At 41.4% G+C, this 22244-nt stretch overlaps 1 long non-coding RNA gene across 2 annotated transcripts in view; it reads right to left on the reverse strand.

Moving 5' to 3' along the window:
- The window catches only part of LOC306641323, a 439001-nt gene that overhangs the window by 159333 nt on the left and 257424 nt on the right, over positions 1-22244 (reverse strand). The window contains exon 8 of one of the 2 annotated variants that reach the window (XR_013758134.1): positions 20697-21278. The exons of the other annotated variant lie outside the window; for it this stretch is intronic. This is a non-coding gene — a long non-coding RNA (uncharacterized lncRNA). Of the gene's footprint in view, positions 1-20696; positions 21279-22244 lie in introns of those variants that run through there. 2 annotated transcript variants of the gene reach the window in all.

The raw sequence follows: 22244 nt of genomic DNA on the forward strand, positions 1-22244 counted from the left end.
TGGACTTCGGCTTCGGGAATCTCCTTTACCAGTGGCAGGGCTACACCAGTCCACCTCTCTTCTTTCCTTGACAGAATTGTCAATTGGTCCAAGTATATTGTTGCAGGGGGGTGTGTCCTCCTTAAACACTGGAACAGTTTGGATAAGGTAGATTCATATGAGTAAGCTCCTGAGTTGGTTATACAAGTACTAAAGTTCAAAGTAAAAAAGAAAGAAAAATACGGTTACGGCCCTGTTGGAGAGAGGTGTCCAATTTCCTTGGGGTATTTTCTTGATGTTTTTACCAGAGCCTTGAAGGAAGGCCACTGGCTTGTCAAATTTGTTCTGGAATTTTCCTTTAAGACTATACAATTTCTTGACAACTTGTTTGAGGACACATATTTTCTTAATGAACCTGTGTAGTATCTCCGGTTTTTTCCCTCTCGTTCCCCATCTGGTTTGAGAATGCTCACTCCTCTCTTCTCCACAGCAAGTGTTTTGTTGGACAGGGGAGAGAATTTACCCAACTGTGTTCATCTCCTGGGAAAATCATCACATTCTATATTCAGACGGAGGGAGTGCTTTTCTTTTTGAGGGGGAGGTGGGGATTGAACTCAGGGGCACTCAATCACTGAGCCACATCCCCAGCCCTATTTTGTATTTTATTTAAAGACAGGGTCTCACTGAGTTGCTTAGTACCTCACTGTTGCTGAGGCTGGCTTTGAACTCGCGATCCTCCTGCCTCAGCCTCCCGAGCTGCTGGGATTACAGGTGTGCGCCACCATGCCCAGCAGGACAGCTTTTCTTAAGATAAAAACAGCATCTCTTCCTTGAATGTGGCAAAATTCTGCAGGTGGTGAACTCTAGCCTTTTGAATTCTTTCATCTCCTTCCTCGGCCCGGTGCCCCCAATCTGAGTTCGTCCCTGTCCCACCGGCACATAGAGCCTCTCACGTCCACATTCCTAAGAAACATCCTGCAGGGTGAGGGCTCTCTCTAGAACGTCATGCAACCTCCATTCTCTCTGGCAGAATGACCTCATCCCGCAGGATGTGTGACAGAGACCTTGCCCTGACACACGAGGGTTGAGAGCCGCGGTCCTGGTTCCTGGCTCCACACACGCTCGTCTGCCCTCGTCCTCCTTGGTGTGGGCAACTTCTCATGATAATGAGTAGTGGGGGTGGGTGGGGGCAGTGAGAGAAAGAGCGTAAGAAGGTGAGGCGTCCCCTAACCCCCAAAAAGGAGGAAGACATAGTGTCTGGCCTTACGCACCCCGCTGAACAGGACTCTCAGTTGCCTCTTCCAAAAGAGGTCCTTGGAATTCACAGATTCCAACGCACAGTGAAGGATGGCTAGAATCTGAGGGAAGGCAATCTAATTTCCTATAACTTTCCACTCTCAGCACGAGGCCTCCCTCCTTTCTTTTCCCCCTCCCCCAGCCCCACAGGCCACTCTGCACTTTGACTTTTGAGTTCCACTATTTGGAACACCCTCTTCTCCCTCCCTCCCTCTAAAACCCTTCCTCTTCCAAAGCTCAGCTGCAGTTCTTCTCTGTATCCTCTCCACCACGTCACCGAGGTTCACCTTGAACTCCTTTACTTCAGACTCCCACCAGGAAAGTTTGCATTACCTTTTTTTTTTTAGAATCCTCAGTTCTTAAATTGCTTTGGGTATATTTACTTTGTTTTTTCAAACTGCACAGAAAGGACTAAGTCCCAGAATTCCTTTATGTCCATTATATAAGTTGCATAATACTAGGGCTGCAACTGCTTCCTTGATTGACTCTGTAGCGGCTGCACCATCAGACACCTAGAATCGGTGGAGAGGTAGAGCCACATGTCTGCGGAAAGATGCAGAGCTATCCCGGGTCGGGAGGATGAGGGGTACAAGCCCAGAGAGTCACTTGCTAACTACGAGTGCGTGTCACAGCTTGCTCACATGTGTCTTGTTGAAATTCTCATTTTTATGAGATCGCTAAGGGAAAGAAGTCCTGCTCGGAGAGTCAGATGAATGAACAAGGATGATCTTCAAGGTTCCTAATAAGAGGCCGGCTGGACATCAAAGCACGCTGCTGGGACCACCCCGCCCAGTTCTCGGCTGGCCTGTTCCATCCTTTCCTTTACCAGTTCTAGTGTCTATCATAGTCTGTGTGAAAGCATGAGAAAGGTCAGTGCGCTTCACCTGCATGGAGACTGGTAACCTTCACAAAGGAATGGAGCATTTTTCTAGCTTAAAAGTTTATCATATACTTGTGAATTTACTGGAATTCCCTGGACCCGTCTGAGGCAGGAAATGAGGGTTTTAGGGTCATTAGTGTCCCACAATATTGTTTTTGATCATGAGACTCTTTTGCCTCAATGATCAGAAACATGCCACCCAAACAGGAGCTCACATCTGGAGAACATGAGCTGCTGTTGTGATCTATCTTGAGAAGCACATCAAAGTTGAGGATGTGACATGTGGGAAAACATTGTTGAAACAAGAAAGAAACTCATCACTGGCAACGACAGGAGGGACACTCTACAAAGTTCTTATTTCCTAACCAGCCACAGGGAGTGCAAAGGTCGAGATACAAGAGGTGATGCTTGCCCAGGCATGGTCAGGATGAGGATTTCTCGAGAACCTGTGACCTGGTGTGGGGCTTTCTGTTACAGCAGCTGAAAGCAGTTTCATTCAGTCAGACTAAATAAAATCCTAGTCTCAGGCAAAAATTCCAAGAAAAAGTCCCTTAGAATGGTGAAAATGATAGCAAGCAGTTAAGAGGTTAGTATGTGCTAGGTGCTGGCTTTTGTGTTTCACACCTCTTGTTCATTTAGTCTTCACAACGGCTCTTCAAGAAAGCCAGCAGTATCACCCCCATTCTACAGACAAGTAAATGGAAGCACAGAGCGGGTAAGGAACTTGTCTAAGGCCACTTAGCTTGCTCAGCAAAACAGGGAAGCTATAACCTCCAAAGTCTGCTCGAGTAAGTAAAATGTAAAGAAAGGTCCTGAACTTCTATAGGATGAAATCGAAGCCTTTATCCATACAGTATTGTACAGTACTTGGCCTAAAGCAGTTTAATAAATACAAGTCTCATGGCTGGTTGGTTGAACCAGTAAGCAAATGGTACAGTGGTCAGTATACTTAGGATGGTCGGAAGTTTAGGATCCCATGACATGAGGCCACTAGGTGACTTCAAAGGGCAGCAAGGCCTTTACTTCCTTCTCTGCATCTCCTTTGCTAAGTCGAGAGGGGCAGGGAACTATGTAATCAGGCCAAATTAAAGCAAGTTTTCTCTTGTAAAGGCCTTCGTTTCAGAGGCTTTTCCATATGTGATCCCAAGAAGGCACTCTGAAGTGAGGACACTTTTTTTTTTCAGAATTTTTTTTAAGATTTATTTTTATTGTAAACAAATGGGATACATGTTGTTTCTGTTTGTACATGGAGTAACAGCATTCCATTTGTGTAATCATACATTTACATAGGGTAATGATGTTTGATTCATTCTGTTATTTTTTCCTCCCCCCCACCCCTCCCACCTCTCTTTTCCCTCTACAGAGTCCCTCCTTCCTCCATTCTTGCCCTCCTCTAACCCCCCATTATGTGTCATCATCCGCTTATCAGTGAGATCATTTGTCTTTTGGATTTTTGAAGATTAGCTTATCTCATTTAGCATGATATTCTCCAATTTCATCCATTTGCCTGCAAATGCCATAATTTTATTATTCTTTATAGCTGAGTAATATTCCATTGTATATATATACCACAGTTTCTTTATCCATTCATCAATTGAAGGGCATCTAGGTTGGTTCCACAGTCTGGCTATTCTGAATCGAGTAGCTATGAACATTGATGTGGCTATATCTCTGTAGTATGCTGATTTTAAGTCCTTTGGGTACAGGCCAAGGAGTGGGATAGCTGGGTCAAATGGTGGGTCCATTCCAAGCTTTCTGAGGAATTTCCATACTGCTTTCCAGAGGGGCTGCACTAATTTGCAACCCCACCAGCAATGTATGAGTGTAGCTTAACACCTATTGTTGCTTGTATTCTTGATAATCTCCATTCTAATTGGGGTGAGATGGAATCTTAGTGTAGTTTTGATCTGCATTTCTCTTATTATTAAAGATGGTAAACATTTTTTCATATGTTTGTTGATTGCTTGTAGATCTTCTTCTGTGAAGTGTCTGTTCATATCCTTAGCCCATTTGTTGATTGGGTTATTTGTAGTCTTCGTGTAGAGTTTTTTTTTGAGTTCTTTATATAGTCTGGAAATTAGTGCTCTATCTGAAGTATGAGTGGCAAAGATATTCTCCCATTCTGTAGGCTCTCTCTTCGCGTTACTGATAGTTTCCTTCGCTGAGAGAAAGCTATTTAGTTTAAATCTATCCCAGTTATTGATTCTTGCTTTTATTTCTTGAGCTATGGGAGTCCTGTTAAGGAAGTCTGATCCTAAGCCAACAAGGTGAAGATTTGGGTCTACTTTTTCTTCTATAAGATGCAGGGTCTCTGGTCTGATTTCAAGGTCCTTGATCCATTGTGAGTTGATTTTTGTGCAGGGTGAGAGATAGGGGTTTAGTTTCATTCTGTTGCATATGGATTTCCAGTTTTCCCAGCACCATTTGTTGAAGAGGCTATCTTTTCTCCATTGCATATTTTTGGCCCCTTTGTCTAGTATTAGAAAGTTGTATTTATTTGGGTTTGTGTCCGTGTCCTCTGGTTCTGTACAATTGATCTACCTGTTTATTTTGGTGCCAATACCATGTTGTTTTTGTTACTATTGTTTTGTAGTATAGTTGAAGTTCTGCTATTGCAATACCCCCTGTTTCATTCTTTCTGCTAAGGATTGCTTTAGTTATTCTGGGTTTCTTATTCTTCCAGATGAATTTCATGATTGCTTGCTCTATTTCTGTGAGGTATGTCATTGGGATTTTAATTGGAATTGCATTGAATCTGTATAGCACTTTTGGTAGTATGGCCATTTTGACAATATTAATTCTGCCTATCCAAGAACATGGGAGATCTTTCCATCTTCTAAGGTCTTCCTCAATTTCTTTCTTCAATGTTTTGTAGTTTTCATTGTAGAGATCTTTTACCTCTTTGGTTAGATTGATTCCCAAGTATTTTATGTTTTTTGAGGCTATTGCAAATGGGGTTGTTTTCCTCATTTCCCTTTCAGCTGTTTTGTTGCTTGCATATAAAAATGCTTGAGATTTATGCATGTTGATTTTATAGCCTGCTATTTTGCTGAATTCATTGATGAGGTCTAGAAGTTTTCTGGAGGAGGTTTTTGGATCCTCTAAATATAGAATCATGTCATCCACAAATAGTGACAGCTTAAGTTCCTCTTTCCCTATTCGTATCCCTTTAATTTCTTTGGTCTGCCTAATTGCTCTGGTTAGAGTTTCGAGGACAATGTTGAATAGAAGTGGTGAAAGAGGACAACCCTGTCTTGTTCCTGTTTTTACAGGGAATGGTTTCAGTTTTTCTCCATTAAGAATGATGTTGGCCATGGGCTTAGCATAAATACCCTTTACAATGTTCAGGTATGTTCCTACTATCCCTATTTTTTCTAGTGTTTTCAGCATGAAGGGGTGTTGTATTTTGTTGAATGCTTTTTCTGCATGAATTGAAATAACCATATGATTCTTATTCTTAAGTCTATTGACATGATGGATTACGTTTATTGATTTACGAATGTTGAACCATCCTTGCATTCCAGGGATGAACCCTACTTGATCGTGGTGCACAATTTTCTTAATATGTTTTTGGATACGGTTTGACAATATTTTGTTAAGGATCTTTGCATCTATATTCATCAAGGATATTGGTCTAAAATTTTCTTTCTTTGATGTGTCTTTGCCTGGTTTGGTTATGAGGGTGAAATTAGCTTCATAGAATGAGTTTGGTAGGGTAACCTTCTTTTCTGTTTCCTGGAATACTTTGAGAAGTATTGGAATGAGTTCTTCTTTGAAGGTCTTAAAGAACTCGGCTGACAATCCGTCTGGGCTTTTCTTGGATGGTAGATTTTTAATGGCTTCTTCTATTTCATTGCTTGATATTGATCTGTTTAAATTGTGTATGTCCTCCTGGTTCAGGGTGGGAGGAGCATATATCTCTAGAAATTTGTCAATGTCTTTGGTAGTTTCTATTTTGTTGGAATACAGATTTTCAAAGTAGCTTCTCATTATGTTCTGTATCTCAGTGGTGTCTGTTGTGATATTTCCTTTTGCATCACGTATTTTAGTAATTTGAGTCTTCTCTCTCCTTCTCTTTGTTAGTGTGGCTAAAGGTTGTCTATTTTGTTTACTTTCTCAAAGAACTAACTTTTTGTTATGTCAATTTTTTGAATAGTTTCTTTTGTTTCAATTTCATTGATTTCAGCTCCGATTTTAATTATTTCCTGTCTTCTACTACTTTTGCTATTATTCTGTTCTTTTTCTAGGGCTTTGAGCTGTAATGTTAGGTCATTTAGTTGTTGATTTTTCATTCTTTTCTGGAATGCGCTCCATGCAATGAATTTTCCTCTTAGTACCACTTTCATAGTGTTCCAGAGATTTTGATATGTTGTATCGTCATTCTCATTGACCTCTAAGAATTTTTTAATCTCCTCCTGATGTTTTTTGTTATTCATGTTTCATTCAATAGCGTATTGTTTAGTCTCCAGGTGTTGGAGTAATTTCTCTTTTTTATTTTGTCATTGATTTCTACTCTCAGTCCATTATGATCTGATGGAACACAAGGCAGTATCTCTATTTTTTTGTATTTCCTAAGGGCTGTTTTGTGGCATAACATATGGTCTATTTTCAAGAAGGTTCCATGTGCTGCTGAGAAGAAAGTGAATCCGCTCATTGATGGATGGAATATTCTATATATGTCTATTAAGTCTAGGTTATTGATTGTGTTATTGAGTTCTATGGTTTCTTTGGTTGGATTTTGTTTGGAAGATCTATCTAATGGTGATAGCGGTGCGTTAAAGTCACCCAGAATTATTGTGTTGTGGTCTATGTGATTCTTGAAATTGAGAAGGATTTGTTTGATGTACAGGGATGGACCATTGTTTGGGGCATAAATATTTACTATCATTATGTCTTCCTGATTTATGGTTCCCTTAAGCAGTATGAAATGTCCTTCTTTATCCCTTCTGACTAACTTTGGCTTGAAGTCCACTTTATCTGATATAAAGTTGAAAACCCCCGCTTTTTTACTGAGTCCATGTATGTGGTAGGTTTTTTCCCATCCTTTCCCCTTTAGTCTGTGGATGTCTTTTTCTATGAGATGAGTCTCTTGCAGGCAGTATATTGTTGGGTCTTTGCTTTTAATCCATTCTGCCAGTCCATGTCTTTTTTTTTTTGTATTTTTTTTTTTTTCCTATTTGAGAGACCAGGGATTTGAACCAGGGTCCTTGCGCATGCTAGGTGAGCTCTCTCCAAATGGAGCTATTTCTTCAGCAGTCTATGTCTTTTGATTGATGAGTTTAGGCCATTAACGTTCAGGGTTATTATTGAGATATGATTTGTATTCCCAGTCATTTGGCTTATTTTTGGTTTTTAAGTTGGCTTGGTTTCTCCTTTGAGTGGTTTTTCTCTAAGGTAGTTCCTCCCTTTGCTGACCTACATTGTTGTTTTTCATTTCCTCCTCATGGAATATTTTGTTGAGAACATTCTGTAGTGCAGGTTTTCTATTTGTAAATTCTTTTACCTTTTGTTTATCATGGAAGGATTTTATTTCATCTTCAAATCTGAAGGTTAGTTTTGCTGGGAATAGCATTTTTGGTTAGTAACCATGTTCTTTCAGAGCTTGAAATATTCTGTTTTAGGCCGTTCTAGCTTTTAGAGTCTGGGTTGAGAAGTCAGCTGCTATCTGTATTCTTCTTCCCCTATATGTAACCTGATGATTTTCTCTTGCGACCTTCAAAATCCTATCTTTATTTTGAATGTTAGGCATTTTCATTATAATGTGCCTTGGTGTGGATCTGTTGTGATTTTGTGCATTTGGTGTTCTGTAAGCCTCTTGTATTTGATTTTCCATTTCATTCTTCAGGTTTGAAAATTTTTCTGATATTATTTCGTTGAATAGGTTGTTCATTCCTTTGGTTTGTATCTCTGTGCCTTCCTCAATCCCAATAATTCTTCAATTTGGTCTTTTCGTGATGTCCCACATTTCTTGGAGATTCTGTTCATGATTTCTTACCATCTTCTCTGTTTGGGACACTTTATTTTCAAAATTAAATATTTTGTCTTCATTGTCTGAGGTTCTGTCTTCCAAGTGGTCTAGTCTGTTGGTGATGCTTTCCATTGAGTTTTTTATTTGGTTTTTTGTTTCCTTCATTTCAAGGATTTCCGTTTTTTGTTTGTTTGTTTTGAGAATCTCTATCTCTTTGTTTCTTTGTTGAAATGATCTTTTGCTTCCTGCAGGTGCTCTTTCAGCTTATTGGTATTATCATTCATTGCCTGCATTTGCTCTCTTATCTCATACTTTGCCTCATGAATCATCTTAATCATGTATAATCTGAAGTCCTTTTCTGACATTTCTTCTAACATACTGTCATTGGATTCTATTACTATAGAATCTAGATTTGTTTGGATCATTTTCTTTCCTTGTTTTTTCATGTTGTTCATGTATCTTCCCCTCTAGCAGTACAGATCTCGGGTATTGCAAATTTCCCCCTATAGGCTTATAGTGGCCCTATAGGTTTCCAAAACCCTTTCTTTAAGGGGAGATCAATATTAGCAGTGCCCAAATCAGACACTATGCAATCCTAGACCAAATAGCCCCTATGGGGACATAACAAAATTGTCACAGTAAACAGAATGAGTTCAAATATTATCTTCGGTAAAACAAACAGGTTTGCAATAAGGTCTGCAGTTTCTAATGGAGGACTAAGAGGATGCAGAGGGATGTAGAATGTGGCTGTTAATGGGATAAGAAAAGAATATACAGAAGTTCTAGAAAATAGAAAGGGTGAGAGTGTAATCAAAAGAAATTGGATATTAGCATGCAAAAAAGGGAGAAATAGACTCTAAGGGAATAGGTAAACAAAAGGAAAAGAGAGCAAGAAAAGTAAAGAAATAAAAACTTAAATTTTTTAAGGAGAAAAAAGAAAATCTGCAGTATAACAGTCATATACTAATGAAACCTCCCAGTGTTCAGTAGCCTGATGCATGAGAGGTACCTGACCATGAGCTTCAAGCCTCCAGCAGGCGTCTCAGGATGGGATTTGCCCCACCCAAAGATTGGAGCTATGGCTTCCAGGATTATCCAAGATGGCCGCTCTGGCTTCAAAATGTGTTGGCAAATGGGGAGCTGCAGCTCATGGGTGGATGTGGTCAGTTGCAGGTCCTGGAGTCAGGATGCGGTTGGTCAGGCAGGGGTCCTAGAGGTCTGATGTGTTTGGTGTGGTTGTGGGATCCTGGATGCCGGGTGCAATCATTCGGTCTGGGGTCCCGGTGATAGGGCACAGTCAGTTGGTCTGGGGGTCCTGGTAGCAGGGAGCAGTCAGTCGATGTGAGGGTCCCAGAGGTAGGGAGTGATCGGTCGGGCTGAAGTGTCCTAGAGATGGGACTCAGTCAGTCTGGCCAGGGGTCCTACAGGGCCTGGCTGTTGTCTCAAAATGGCGGCAGCCACGTGTAATCAAACCTGCAGGTACTGTAACAGTGAACTTCCAGGCAGCAGCAGGCAGCTGGTGCTCCTCTGGCGGTCGGCGATCAGTTTGCTGACTGTTGTCGGACGATCAGTAGGTGAACCTTTTGCGTTGGGTGATGGATAGGTGTAAGGCAGGCGATGGACAGGCGAGAGGCAGGCAAATGGTGGATGATAGACACCTGACAGTGAGCAATCTGCACTCAAAAAAGGCGTCAATATGCTGGCAGACTGTAGGTCATCACAGCAGACAAATGGGGTAAAGAGCAGGGGATCGATAAGCAGCAAAAACTGCCTCACTGAGAAACAGACATCCTCTGCTTGAAACCGGAGTTATGGAGCGACAAGGAATGCAGCCTCCCTCTATTCTGCCATCTTGGATCTCCGAGGACACATTTTTGAGTTTTACTTTTTTGTCCTTTCCTTCTCTCCTTTTCTACTTCTTCTATTCTTTTCTCTTATCCTTTCTCTTCTCTTCACTTTCCATGCATTTTGTAATAGCCAGAGTTATTTAGAGTGTACTGAAAATGTTTTCATGATGACATCTTTTTAGCCAGCAGTCTAATTCAGGGGCTGTGTGATCCACACACACAAGATCTCCAGGGGGAAGTCAAGTCACATACCAACAAATCCCATCCTAACTCCTAGCCCCAATGAACTCAGGCGGAGCCACGCCTAGAAAATCGGCATTTACAAACCTCTCTGGCTTGTAAATTGTTATCTGACCAGAATTCAAGCACTGACCCTGAATGAAAGGCAGGAAGAGCAATCTAGTTATACACAAATAAGACAACTGGAAAATTCTGGAGGATGTGTCTTCTGAGTTTCTGAGATTACCCATGGCTTAGATCTACATATACAAGGTATTTCCCATGTTAGAATACAGAGCTCATAATAAAAGAACAGAACATTGTGAAATGCTGTTATGGCCTCCATGCAATATAACCTGCAGTGTTCAGGTCTCAACATCGTACCTGAAAGTTCTAAAAGGTACGGTTGGATGGACACACTTCCTCTGATTTACACTGTTTTAAAAATTTCCCTCTTGGCTCCAGGACTCTCTTAAATGTGCTCAGGTTCCAGGTCCCCAAGTCTTTCACATAGTCAGACAAAGTGCATTCATAGTCTTCACACTGCTCGACCTCCTGTGGTAGCTCTGTCACTGAGCACTTCGGCTTCTGGGACACCGTCTTTCAGTATCCCTCTCACTCCTCTCCCACGTTCCCTTTCCAGTTCCCATCACAGGCCACCCCTCAAAGGCTGTCGTTCCCCAGATTCGGCTCTGTTCTTCTCACTCCCTGTGTGATCTTTTCCATGCCGAAAGCTTCTGGTGTCATCCTCTCGAGTGCTGATTTCCAAATCTGGACCTCTCAGATCTCAGCCTAAGCATTGAAACTAAAAATCTAACAGCTACCTGGATTTCTCAGCACAAAGATCTTTAAGTTCCCTGAAGGAACTTACTTCCCACCCCAATATTTCTCTCTTTGATTCCCTCTTTTGGCTAATTCAAAACACACACACACACTCACACTTCTGGCATTTGCAATAAAGAGGCGGGGGATAGGGAAGAATAGAGTTACTTTATATCAGGTAGAGGGGAGTGAAGGGGGGAAGGAGTGATGGTAGAGTGAAACAGACATTATTACCTCATGTGCATGTGTGACTGCATGACTGATGTGATCCTGCAATATGTATAATCAGAAAAATGAGAGATTACACTCCATTTATGTATGATCTGTCAAAATATATAAATGCAGTCTACTGTCATGTACAACTAATTCAAACAAATAAAATTTAAAAATTAAAAAAAAAAACAAACACTTAATCTAAAAAAATCTATGGAAGAATTCTCCCTCAATCCTTCTGCCCTTCATACTTCTTACCAGTTGTCTCTTAAAATTTTTTATTCATGCCCAATACCATTGCCCTAGTTCGGGCCTAATCTCTTCTGGGTTATTATACTGGCTTTATAACTGGGCTCACTAAAAGACCCTGCCTTTCTCCTGTGCATTCTTCATACTGTTTCCTGGATGTGCTTCCTAAAACGTGAATTGATTCATTGCTTTAAACTTGTCAAATACTCATTCATTGTCCCAATAACAGAGTCCAAAATACTCAACACCGTTTAACATTCATGTGATGTTTTTGGTTGCAGTAATAGGAATTCAATTCCAAGTGACTGAAGTAGAAAAACTTGAGTGCCCAGGGATGGATTGCCCAGAAACTTTTGAATGCAGGTCTCAAGTAATATCAGCAGAGCTCTGGATTACACTTTCTTCTGTGTGTTTGCCTCACAGCCAGAGAAGGTAACTACAACTTCATGACTCATGAAGTTCAAGATTCAAAGGAACTAAAATCATTCATTCATCCCAGTTTTCATATATTAAATCTTTATTTATTTATTTATTGTTTGGAGGTGGGTACCAGGGATTGAACTCAGGGGCCCTCGACCACTGAGCCACATCCCCAGCCCTATTTTGTGTTTTATTTAGAAACAGGGTCTCGCTGAGTTGCTTAGTGCCTCACTGTTGCTGAGGCTGGCTTTGAACTCCTGATCATCCTGCCTCAGCCTCCTGAACTGCTGGCATTACAGGCGTGCACCATCATGCGGTGCCCCACACATCGAATCTTAAGAAAGACTCTGACTGGCCTAGTTTGGCCCGTGTGCCTTGAACTAATCACTGTGGGAATGGGGATATAGCCCCAGGCTGGGCAGCTTGGGCACTGTCTACCCCTAGGAGGTTGCCATGAAATACAGTCCAACTGAGACCATAAAGAGCAGGCAAATAGGGTTATCCAAAGAAAATTATCACCTGAAGGGGGAAGATGTAGGGCAGACAAAGCAACATGAATTTCACTCCCCTTGGCTTACACATCTCACCACGAGGTCTACTACTCTGTCTTCCCATCAGTGCTCCACTCTACCCACTGGACTGATCATAGTCGATGTGCCAGTTTGTTTCAGGTCTTTGTGCCTTTGTTAGTGCTGTTCTCTCTGCCTGAAATGTCTGGTTGTTTAGGTTTTATTCTTTCTTAAAAGTTCAGCTAGAATATCTCCGAGGAACTTTTGCCGATCTCCATCTCACTTCTACTGCCTCCTCCTCTGGGCCACTATGAGACACGGCATTTACCTGCGTTATTGTGCTTCCATCACTCTGTGTTGCGATTATTCATTTATATGTCTGTTAAGCTCTATGGCTTGGGGAGTATTACTGGATTCCTAAATCATAGGACAGGTGCAGAGTGGGTATTCAACAAATTATTGCATTAATAATTGTTGAATAAATGAACTACTCAAGTTTTCCGGGATAGAAATAATATCTAAAGATTTAACTTTGCCTGGAGGTGAGGATCGTCCCTCAGCTCACCCTTCAGCACATGCACACACAGATACGTACGTGTAAAACTCCTTGAAAGGGAAAAAGCCCCATGTGCCTCAGAGGTGGTCGTCATGGGTTGTCCTTCATGGCAATTCCTTTATGCTTTTTACACAGTCAGAAGATAATAAGTTGGTCTTTGAATTTTTTTTGTTCTTTTTTGATAATTATAATAGTGTGCAATAAGCAGAAGGCCAAAGGGCATCTCAAAGGGAGACAAGAAGTCCAGACAGGAAGGATGAAGGAGAACAAGAGGATCCCCAAGGATGAACCTTGGCATTTCACTTTTACTTGTGGTTGCTTTAATAATGAGAAAATGTTGCATCAGATTCCTCTATGAGTTGTGCTTGTAACACATGCTCTTCTTTGTGGGATATATAAGCTAATCTCGTTCTTCCTCATAGAACCAAATTCCTGTTAAAGAAGGCTATTCTTGAAAGATGAATTAGTAGCATAAGACCAGGATTTGTCAAATGGAACTTGTGTTATCTTAGTTCTTGAGTTAATAAGCTCTCTACATCTATTTTAATCTCTTGTCAAAAAAAAAAAAGAGAGAGAGAATATTAATCGGGTTCTGACTTTCATCCACATAAGGCTGTGTAAGGTTCTCAAGGGAGATGTGTATGAAAGTACTTGGTAATGCGTTAAGTACGATGTATACAATGGTGAGTCATTGATGTTAGAGGATAGTCACATCTATTCCATAGAATGATATAAGGTAAATGCACATAGTCACCTTTTGAAGTTCTATTATAATGTTTTGCTTTACATTAATTTTCAGCAATTGGGTTTTTGAGGTATAGTAATAGGGATATGAACTACATTCCAGTGAACTTGTGAATTGGACTGACTGCTTTTTATGAGGTTTTATCATAATTTGACAGACAATATACAAATCTTTTTTACTTAACAACAAAGAGATGGAAGAAGAAATAAAAGGAAACAGCAAAACTGTAGTCAGATTAGTTAATGTGCCTGCACTTGTCAGAACTGAAGAGTTTTGATGATCTACATCACAATTAGCAGCAGCATGACCAGCAGCTGTAGAGAGCAGAGGTGGGGGTGGTGATCAAACTCCAAGTCTGTTTCTGACTCTTGTGACTATGGGAAAACACTCCTCAGCCTTCCATGTGGCAGTACCCCAGAGGATCAGCAGTGGGAAAAGCAAAGCAAAAATAATACCATGCGGTGACATGATCAGAGTCAGTGGATAAATATCATACTATTGACAAGGTATCAGCGGTTTGTACAGAATTGGGGATTGCTAAGTGTTTGTGGAGTAAGTTGCAAATGAGCGTGGGAGACAGAGATAGGCAAAGTGGAGGAATCATCAGACACGGGACCTTAACCTGTTGCCAAGCTTAGCTTTTCTGTTTTCCCACCTGTGGTGTGGAGCTGTGTTTGATACTGAGAATTAATGACAAAGGAGGACTGCAAGATAAAAATAACCTTACTGCTATGCTCTGAAAGTTTATGCCCCCTCTTAAATTTATGTGTTGAAACTTCATTACAAGGGGATAGTTTTAAGAATTGAGACCATTAAGTGCTAATAAAGTCCTGAGGGTGGAGCCTTAGCAAATGGAACAAAGTCTTTGTAAAAGAGGTTTCACTGGGTATTAGACCCTCTTGCCCTTCTATTTTTTTTTTTTTTTTTTTTCCGTGTGAGGGTGCAGCAGTCTGGCCCCATTCTGGAAGCAGAGAATAAACCTCACCGGAGTAGACCTTCCAGGGTTAGGAGCTTTGTTAGGGCAGCAGCAATGAACATGGACGCTGACCTTCCGTAGGTATGCTCAGTGTGGCCTGAAGTACTTCTGTACACCCTCTTATTAGAACTCATTGAAATAAGGGCTAAGAGAAATTCATAGGCACAATGTTGAAACAAATACACTTGGTCGTTCACCCTCAAGTCGATAACGTTGATGTCCTCTACCCTACCCCTGTATCTCTCATGCTCAGGGAGTACCATTCTTTCCATTTGGTTAAACCCATCTCATCAATGGTGAAATGTAAAGGAATGATGTGCAGTTCCATCTGCAAGTTTAGCCACCTGAGACAAGTGTGGGCGACTGGCATGATCAGGTTCTTTGGGGATTGAGAAACCTACCCTAGACTTACTGAGTCAGCAGGTCTGGCAATGACCTAAAGAAACTCTTTCTTCAGTCTTGCCCCTCCCTTTTACACTTCCGGTGTGTTGTAAATGGCATTATTTATAGAGTAAGAATAAAGGGAGGGAGTGGAGATAAATGTAAGCAGAGAAAGTATCACCTCAACACCACTGTCAATCAATATACATCTCTCATTTAGCTTCAGATTGAGAGTGAGACTTAATTCACAAACACTCTTGGGAAAGAAGATTTTACTTCATTTCTTCATGTATAGGGGGTTCAGATTCAGGTGAGGTCAGGAATTTAACATGGCTTACCCTGATCTTTAGGAACTAGAACCTAGATGTTGAGGTTTACCTTCAGAGCCAGTGGAATGCTATCTATCATTGGTATTATTTCTGCAACCTCAGTATCATAAAGAGGAATATGGAGACTGTAATACAAAGCTGCTCCTCCACCCTTTACGTTGCATCACAACCTAGCTTGTCAGTCTGAAATCTGCTGCCCCGCCTTTTCTGTTGCAGCCATTTCCCCCGCCTCCCAACTACTTGTCAGTCTGTGAATATCCTAGCTAGCTCCTGGTTCATCAGTCAGCCTGCAAGTATCCTTCTCCGTTATTGGTCCCCTGTTAGCCTGGTGGAATTCAACCGCTTAGGGTAGCCATCCCGCCATCTTTTCCCATCCTTCTGTCTGTCCTCCTCACTTTCTATCTCCTCCTCGCTTTCCACTCTCTCTAGCACGCCCTTTCTCTTTCCTTTCTCTTTTCCTCTCATTTTCTCTCTTACCCTGCAGGGAGACACTCTGTTTCCTTAATAAACTCCCTTATGTGATTTCCCATGTCCTGTGTGGTTTTCATGGGTTTTCTTACATTGGTGCTGTGACTTGGGTGGGCTCTTCCACTGTCTCTTAAGCGAGTGGAAACCCATCTGACGCCCCAGTGACCCCCGGACACAGCCTCACCTTCCATTTTGTCCGGAGTTTCTGCTCTGCTCTGCATCTATCACCAGACTTTAGATTGGTGAGTACCCTAGGCTGGTTCCCCTAGGCCAGTTTATCCAGGACCCTCGAGGCGGCTGAGGGGTGGGGGTACCCCAGCCACAACTTTTATAGTTACGGCTGGCCCCTATAGTCGGTCTTATCTGCCTGGTAGATTCCTGATTTTATGGTGGAGATTCTCTCAGGGTTGAGGCTCATCTCACGCTCGCACTTGCACTCACACTCGAAAACCCTGACCTCAGGTCCTAAACCCTCCTCGGCTTTTGCCTGGCACACATTGGTGCTTATGTGACAACACAATCAATGTGCTGCCTCCTTATCTCCAGCCGACTACTCTGGCCTTGGGACGCCCTGGCCGAGACGGCTGTATCAGTCTCCACCATGGGACCTGGGTCCTCCATTCCAGCAGATTCAACCCTGGGAACCCTTCACCTGACCCCTGGCTTAAAGCCATCAAAATTCGTTTGTGTAGCGAGCCGGCAGATGGAAAGGGATTCCTTATCTTCAAGTCTCTTCTTTCTTGCTTCTTGGCTCTTTCTGCAGGCTCAGGTGCCTCTAGCCCCTGCTTCTCCGTCTTCCCCTGCTTCTCCATCTCCTTTACCCCATTCTGTTCCTGCTTCCCTTCTGCTGCCCAGCCCACCTAGTCCTCCTGCCACGAGGTCCCACATATGCTGGTGTGGAGGGAGTAACCAGCCCAACCATCAGTGGCACGTCCCAGTAAGGAGTATGACATAGCAGCCCCATTCTCCACAAGTAGTGGGATATTGTTTCACAATTTTCTGCATCGAAACCTGAATTGATTACTAACCAGGAAAAATGGTTAAAATGCCTTAGGCATCAAGTTTCTGCTAGAACCTGTTAGCCCCTTTCAGATCTCAGTCAAGGCTTACATTGAAATGTAAATGGAGGAAGCCAGAATGCTCAGTGGGAGACCAGTCTCAAACCCAAGGGAAAAAAGTGTCCATTTCAAATTTCTCCTGGGCTGCTACACAAAACACTTTATCTCTCCCTTTTACCTCTTCTCTCTGCCCTTTTCTTTCTCATTTTCTCATGCTATAATTAATGGCCATTATCATTTTTCTTCTAGGACTTTTGTTTTTATTAAATGCTATATTTTTGAGTTCACAATTTTGATCCTACATACCTAGGTTAATGATTTTTGATGAGTTCTTTTTATCCAACTCTAGAGTTATTTTTGAATATCTATTACATTGCAATTGAGACAAATATTACAAGGCCTTTGATTTTGTGTTAAATATAAGCGTGCATAAAAATTAAAATTTAAAAAAATGGAAATAGGAGTAACATGTCTTTAAAATTAACTCACAAGTCTCTAGGTGGTCAAATTAATACAATGTTGATGTTTATAAAATGTCTAACATCAATTTTTCTAGGACTTTTCTTCAACAGGAAAGAGACGGCAAATACTGTTGGTACACTTGTCTGATATCTTGTTTTTTTTACGCTTGTCTGATATCTTGGATTTTTTATAATAAGATAAGTGAATTAAAGTTGACATGTATGGGATTACTCAAATTTGTTTGTTAGAGACATCTGACTAATTTACAAAGTTATTCATGGAGTAACATACTTAAACATTATTCTTTGTATATTAAATGTGTTCATATTTTCCAGGTATACAAGCCTTTAAAGCAGAAAATTTATCAAGCTGCTATTCTCCAAATTAAACTGGTCTGTAATGGTGATTTTAAACTTATCATTTAATGTTCTATTATAGGACCTGTCATCAATACGATATATGTAAAATTTGTTACTTTTTACACTGATATAAAAAAATTAAGTGTAAATGTATTTCTAAATGTTAGCGAGAGCCTGATTTGTTTAAAGGTTAATATTGTGAAAGCATTTTGCCATTTGGCCACACAAAAGGAAAGTTAAAAGCTCTCTCAGCCTTTCTTTAATTCATGTTTTAGATATAATGTTAAATTGTGTTAACTAATGTTCATATAGACTCAGGAGTCAATATATGTAAACTTCTTAAAATGACATTTAAGAAAGAGTGTAATGCGCAGTAGCAAAAATAGGACAACAGTGACTGAGATTGGGGTCTCTGACCTCATGGCTGTGGCATGCCTGGTGCCTGGGAGTGTTTCTGTGCAGGGGCACAAGATGCCTAACTGCTCTGGCAGTACCCTCCCTGGGGAGGCTCTGTACAGGAGTCCTGTCAGCTCTGATATTGATCTCAGGCACACAGCTCTTGGGCAGGAAGGAATTCTTTTGCTAGATAACCAGTGTTTCATCAGCTTCCTTCTCTGGTTCCTGCCCACCTTACAGTAACTCTGGACAGTGGACTTCCTTGAGAGCTACGCAGAGCTCCTGACATTGCACTTTGCAGCTGTGAAAAAGTTACATGGATGTTCTCGTCTCTAACTTTCCTGAAAACAAAGAATACATACATATATAAAGATTGCTGACATAACTCTTTAGATCTGCATTTCCATCAGAGAACAGAGTTATTTTCTAATACTCCTTTGCCCCTCACTGAACTTGAGAATTTGGTCATGCTGGTCATGGCAAAAGAGGAAAAAATTAGCTTCAGGATTAGAACATTTTACCTAAGATTTGTAAAGAGCCCTGCCTTACCTGAAGGCTCTGCCTCACCCTGGTGCATGTTAGAATGACTCCAAAGTAAGCCAGACTTTAACTCATTTAAAGTTGTGTTCAAAAGTTTGATGTTTGTTGTAAAGATTACTGTGATCTCAAACAGGGAATATAATGAATAACTCAGCCAAAATTCAAGATAGCTCTTGCACAAACTGAATGTTTTACTATTGATGATTCCATTTTGTATTTTCCTTGTAAACTCTGTTGCCTGATTAATATTTTGCAGAAGTACACCGTAGATTAACTTGAAATAAATAGTAAGCCATCACCTATAGGACAGATAATGTAGACCCCAATTAGATAAAAGGGGGTAAATAACTGTAAAGTTATAGACATTAAAGCCCAGTACTCTTACTTTATGACTGGTGAGACTGACTTGCTTGATGGTTAAGATCAGACTTAGAGATTGAGATTAAATACAGAGGCCACGAAAAGCCAGTATTTGGGTCTTGCCCTCAGTCAGCCTGAGTCCAGGGAACAAGAGGACTTCTCTAAGGAGCTTTGAATCTCTGGGTCACACAACCTCCCGATCAGGGAGATTGATGAGGCCACTAGAGGATGAAAAGCCAAACAGTGCACCTGCTGCAGAGGAGGGTAAAGGAAAAAGGGAGACATCCCTGGTGCTTTCAAGGGAAGTCACCTCATTGAGGAGACCCTGCCTAATGGATGGCACTAAAACTAAGGCTCTCAAGTTCTCTACAAGTGACCCCTGTGGGAACACACAGATGACATTAAGTAGCTTAACTATATTTTCTGGGGACATCAATGACTTTAAGATTTAAATGTTGTGTTTACATTCCTGATAACCTGGACAATGTTAAAGTTCCCAAATAAAGGCCTTGTCCTCTCCAGCCTTTGCTAGGCCTTGTTATGGGAACAACTTCTCAGTTCATCTACCCCCTGGTGAGGGATTATTGACTTCTGTCACCTTCATGATATTCATTGGCATGTTCCAGATTCTGCAACATTTATATTGTATTAATCTCATTTCAGTACTCATGTCTTTTTGTTCTTCTCTCATAGAATCACCCACCCCCAGATGCCTTTATAACCTGCTCTTCCCCAACCAGACTTCTACCATGGACCCCTTGATTAATCTGATTTCTAAAAAGGGAACTCCAAACTGCTTGCCCCACGCTGCCCCCTTCCAGCTCGAATAAGCCAGATCGGTCAATCACCCCCTTTCCCTACAGCAGTGAAGGAGTTCCTAAAATTAGAGGGGTGAATGAAGCCAGAATTGGGGACAGGCAGTTAGTGTAGAAATAGGGGATCAGTCAAATCGAGGAAATGAAGTCCATGAAAGCCATCTGCCTCTGGAAGTCTGGAGGTTGAAGACTGCCCTGGAGAATGGACTTTTTACATCTCACCTGCAAAACCAGACCCAGTCACTTAGGCAGGAAGGAGAGATAAGGCGGGAAAGAACTGGAGAACAAGAAATTTTCTTATAAAAACAAACGGGAGAATGTAATACAAAGCTGCTCCCCCGCCCTTTGCATCACAACCTAGCTTGTCAGTCTGAAAGCTGCTCTCCCCACCCTTTCTGCTGCAGCCATTTTCCCCACCTCCCAACTACTTGTCAGTCTGTGAACATCCTAGCCAGCTATTGGTGCATCAGTCAGCTTGCAAGTATCCTTCTCCATTATTGGTCCCCTGTTAGCCTGGAGGAATTCAACTGCTTAAGGATAGCTATCCCGTCATCTTTTCTCATGCTTTCTCTCCCCCAACTCACTTTCTTTCTCCTCATTTTCCCACTCTCTCTAGTGCACCCTCTCTCTCTTTTCCTCTCATTTTCTCTCTTACCCCGCAGGAAGATACTCTGTTTGCTTAATAAACTCCCTTATGTGATTTCCATGTCCGGTGTGATTTTTGTGGGATTTCTTACAGAGATTATTGAAAATTGGATATTGAATATTATTAAAAGAATAAATCTGGAAGATCTATATTTTCAGAATTAGACAGCAATGGAGTATATTCATTCCTTGGTCTTTTTTTTTTTTTTTTCAAATAAATTTCTCAGCTTTGACAGGGTCAAATACTCTGTGTTACCAATGCCTGGGTTATTTAGATGCTGACTTAGTAAATGCTTGTTGATGAAAATTCCTGATGTATTGACTGGCAATTGACTGGCAGCAAACAAGAAACAGGGAAGAAAAAACATTTTAAGGATGTCCTAAATCTTAATTTTGACCTTATTAATGCATCATGCTAAAATGCATGTAAGCCAGCTAGTTCTTGGTTTTATCTGTGAGAAACAATGGGGGAAAGAGAATATCACCTAACAAGTAAAATATCTTTGCCTTTTAACTTCTGCCTTCTTCCAGACCATTACTCCATAAATTTTTTCAATTATGTTAAACTCATCTCAGCAATGGTGAAACAACTCAAAACATGTTACTTTAGTGAAAAAGGTTGATCATATCCTTTTATCTTTCAGTATCTTGAGAGCTCTGAAGAACTCATCATCTCAGCTTCCAATAAGTGCTGCACAGAAGTTCTGGATGGTGCCATACAGGATCTTAAGGTGAGGTAGAGGTAGAGTTCTCCACAGAATGTTAAATTGTGTGATGTACCTTTTCCTGGACAAAGCAACATTAATAGGAAATAACATTATAACATAAGTTCAACTATGAAATCCTGAGAGCATGCCCCAAACCTTGCTCTTTAGGTTGAAGACAAGGATGATAAATCAACCTATCACTCAAAAACACTTTCCGAGAATCTGTTGTGTGTCAGGCTGCAGATATAAATACCGTAGTCCCGGACTTCATGGAGACAGACATACAAGGTGCTAATTGTCATGGGCAATACCTCTACAGTGATGGAGATAAAGGGCAGCTTATAGTCAGGTGTAAGGTTTCTAGAAAAACTTTACAGAAGGGAAAATACTTGAGCTGATTTTGGAAAGGTAAGTAGGGATTCGCCTGGTGATCATGCGGTGGGGCAAATGGGGATGGGTGAGAATATTCTAGGTCTAGGGAAGGTTAGGGACACCTCCATTTTCATTTCCCATGCTCTTCCATATGCATCCTCTTTTACAGAATATCTTGCTTGTTGCCAGGAAAACGAGGGCAAAGAAAATAAACCATAAACATCTTTTCAGAGCCAATACATTTGTCAGAGAAAAGTCGAGGGCTGCTATTTTATTATCCTAGCACATTTGCAATTCTTGAAGGTTTGCTTTGTTTAGTTTTCATAGTGCAGGGTTTAAACCTGAAGCCTTGTGCATGCTAGACAAGTGAGCATGCTCTACCTGTGAGCTGCAACCTCAGTCCTCTCTCAAAGTTCTTCGTACTTCTGTCCCAGACCAACTTGGGATGGCAGAGGAAAGGAGTTTGCCATTTCCTTCCTTCCTTCCTTCCTTCCCTCCCTCCCTCCCTCCCTCCCTCCCTCCCTTCCTTCCTTCCTTCCTTCCTTCCTTCCTTCCTCCCTTCCTTCCTTCCTTCCTTCCTTCCTCCTTTCCTTCCTCCCTCCCTCCCTCCCTTCCTCTCTCTCTCTCTCTCTCTCTCCCTCTCTCTCCCTCTCTTTCATTTCATCAAGGCCAT

The sequence above is a fragment of the Sciurus vulgaris genome, assembly GCF_902686455.1.
Source record: "Sciurus vulgaris genome assembly, chromosome: 12".
Taxonomy (NCBI): Eukaryota; Metazoa; Chordata; class Mammalia; order Rodentia; family Sciuridae; genus Sciurus; species Sciurus vulgaris.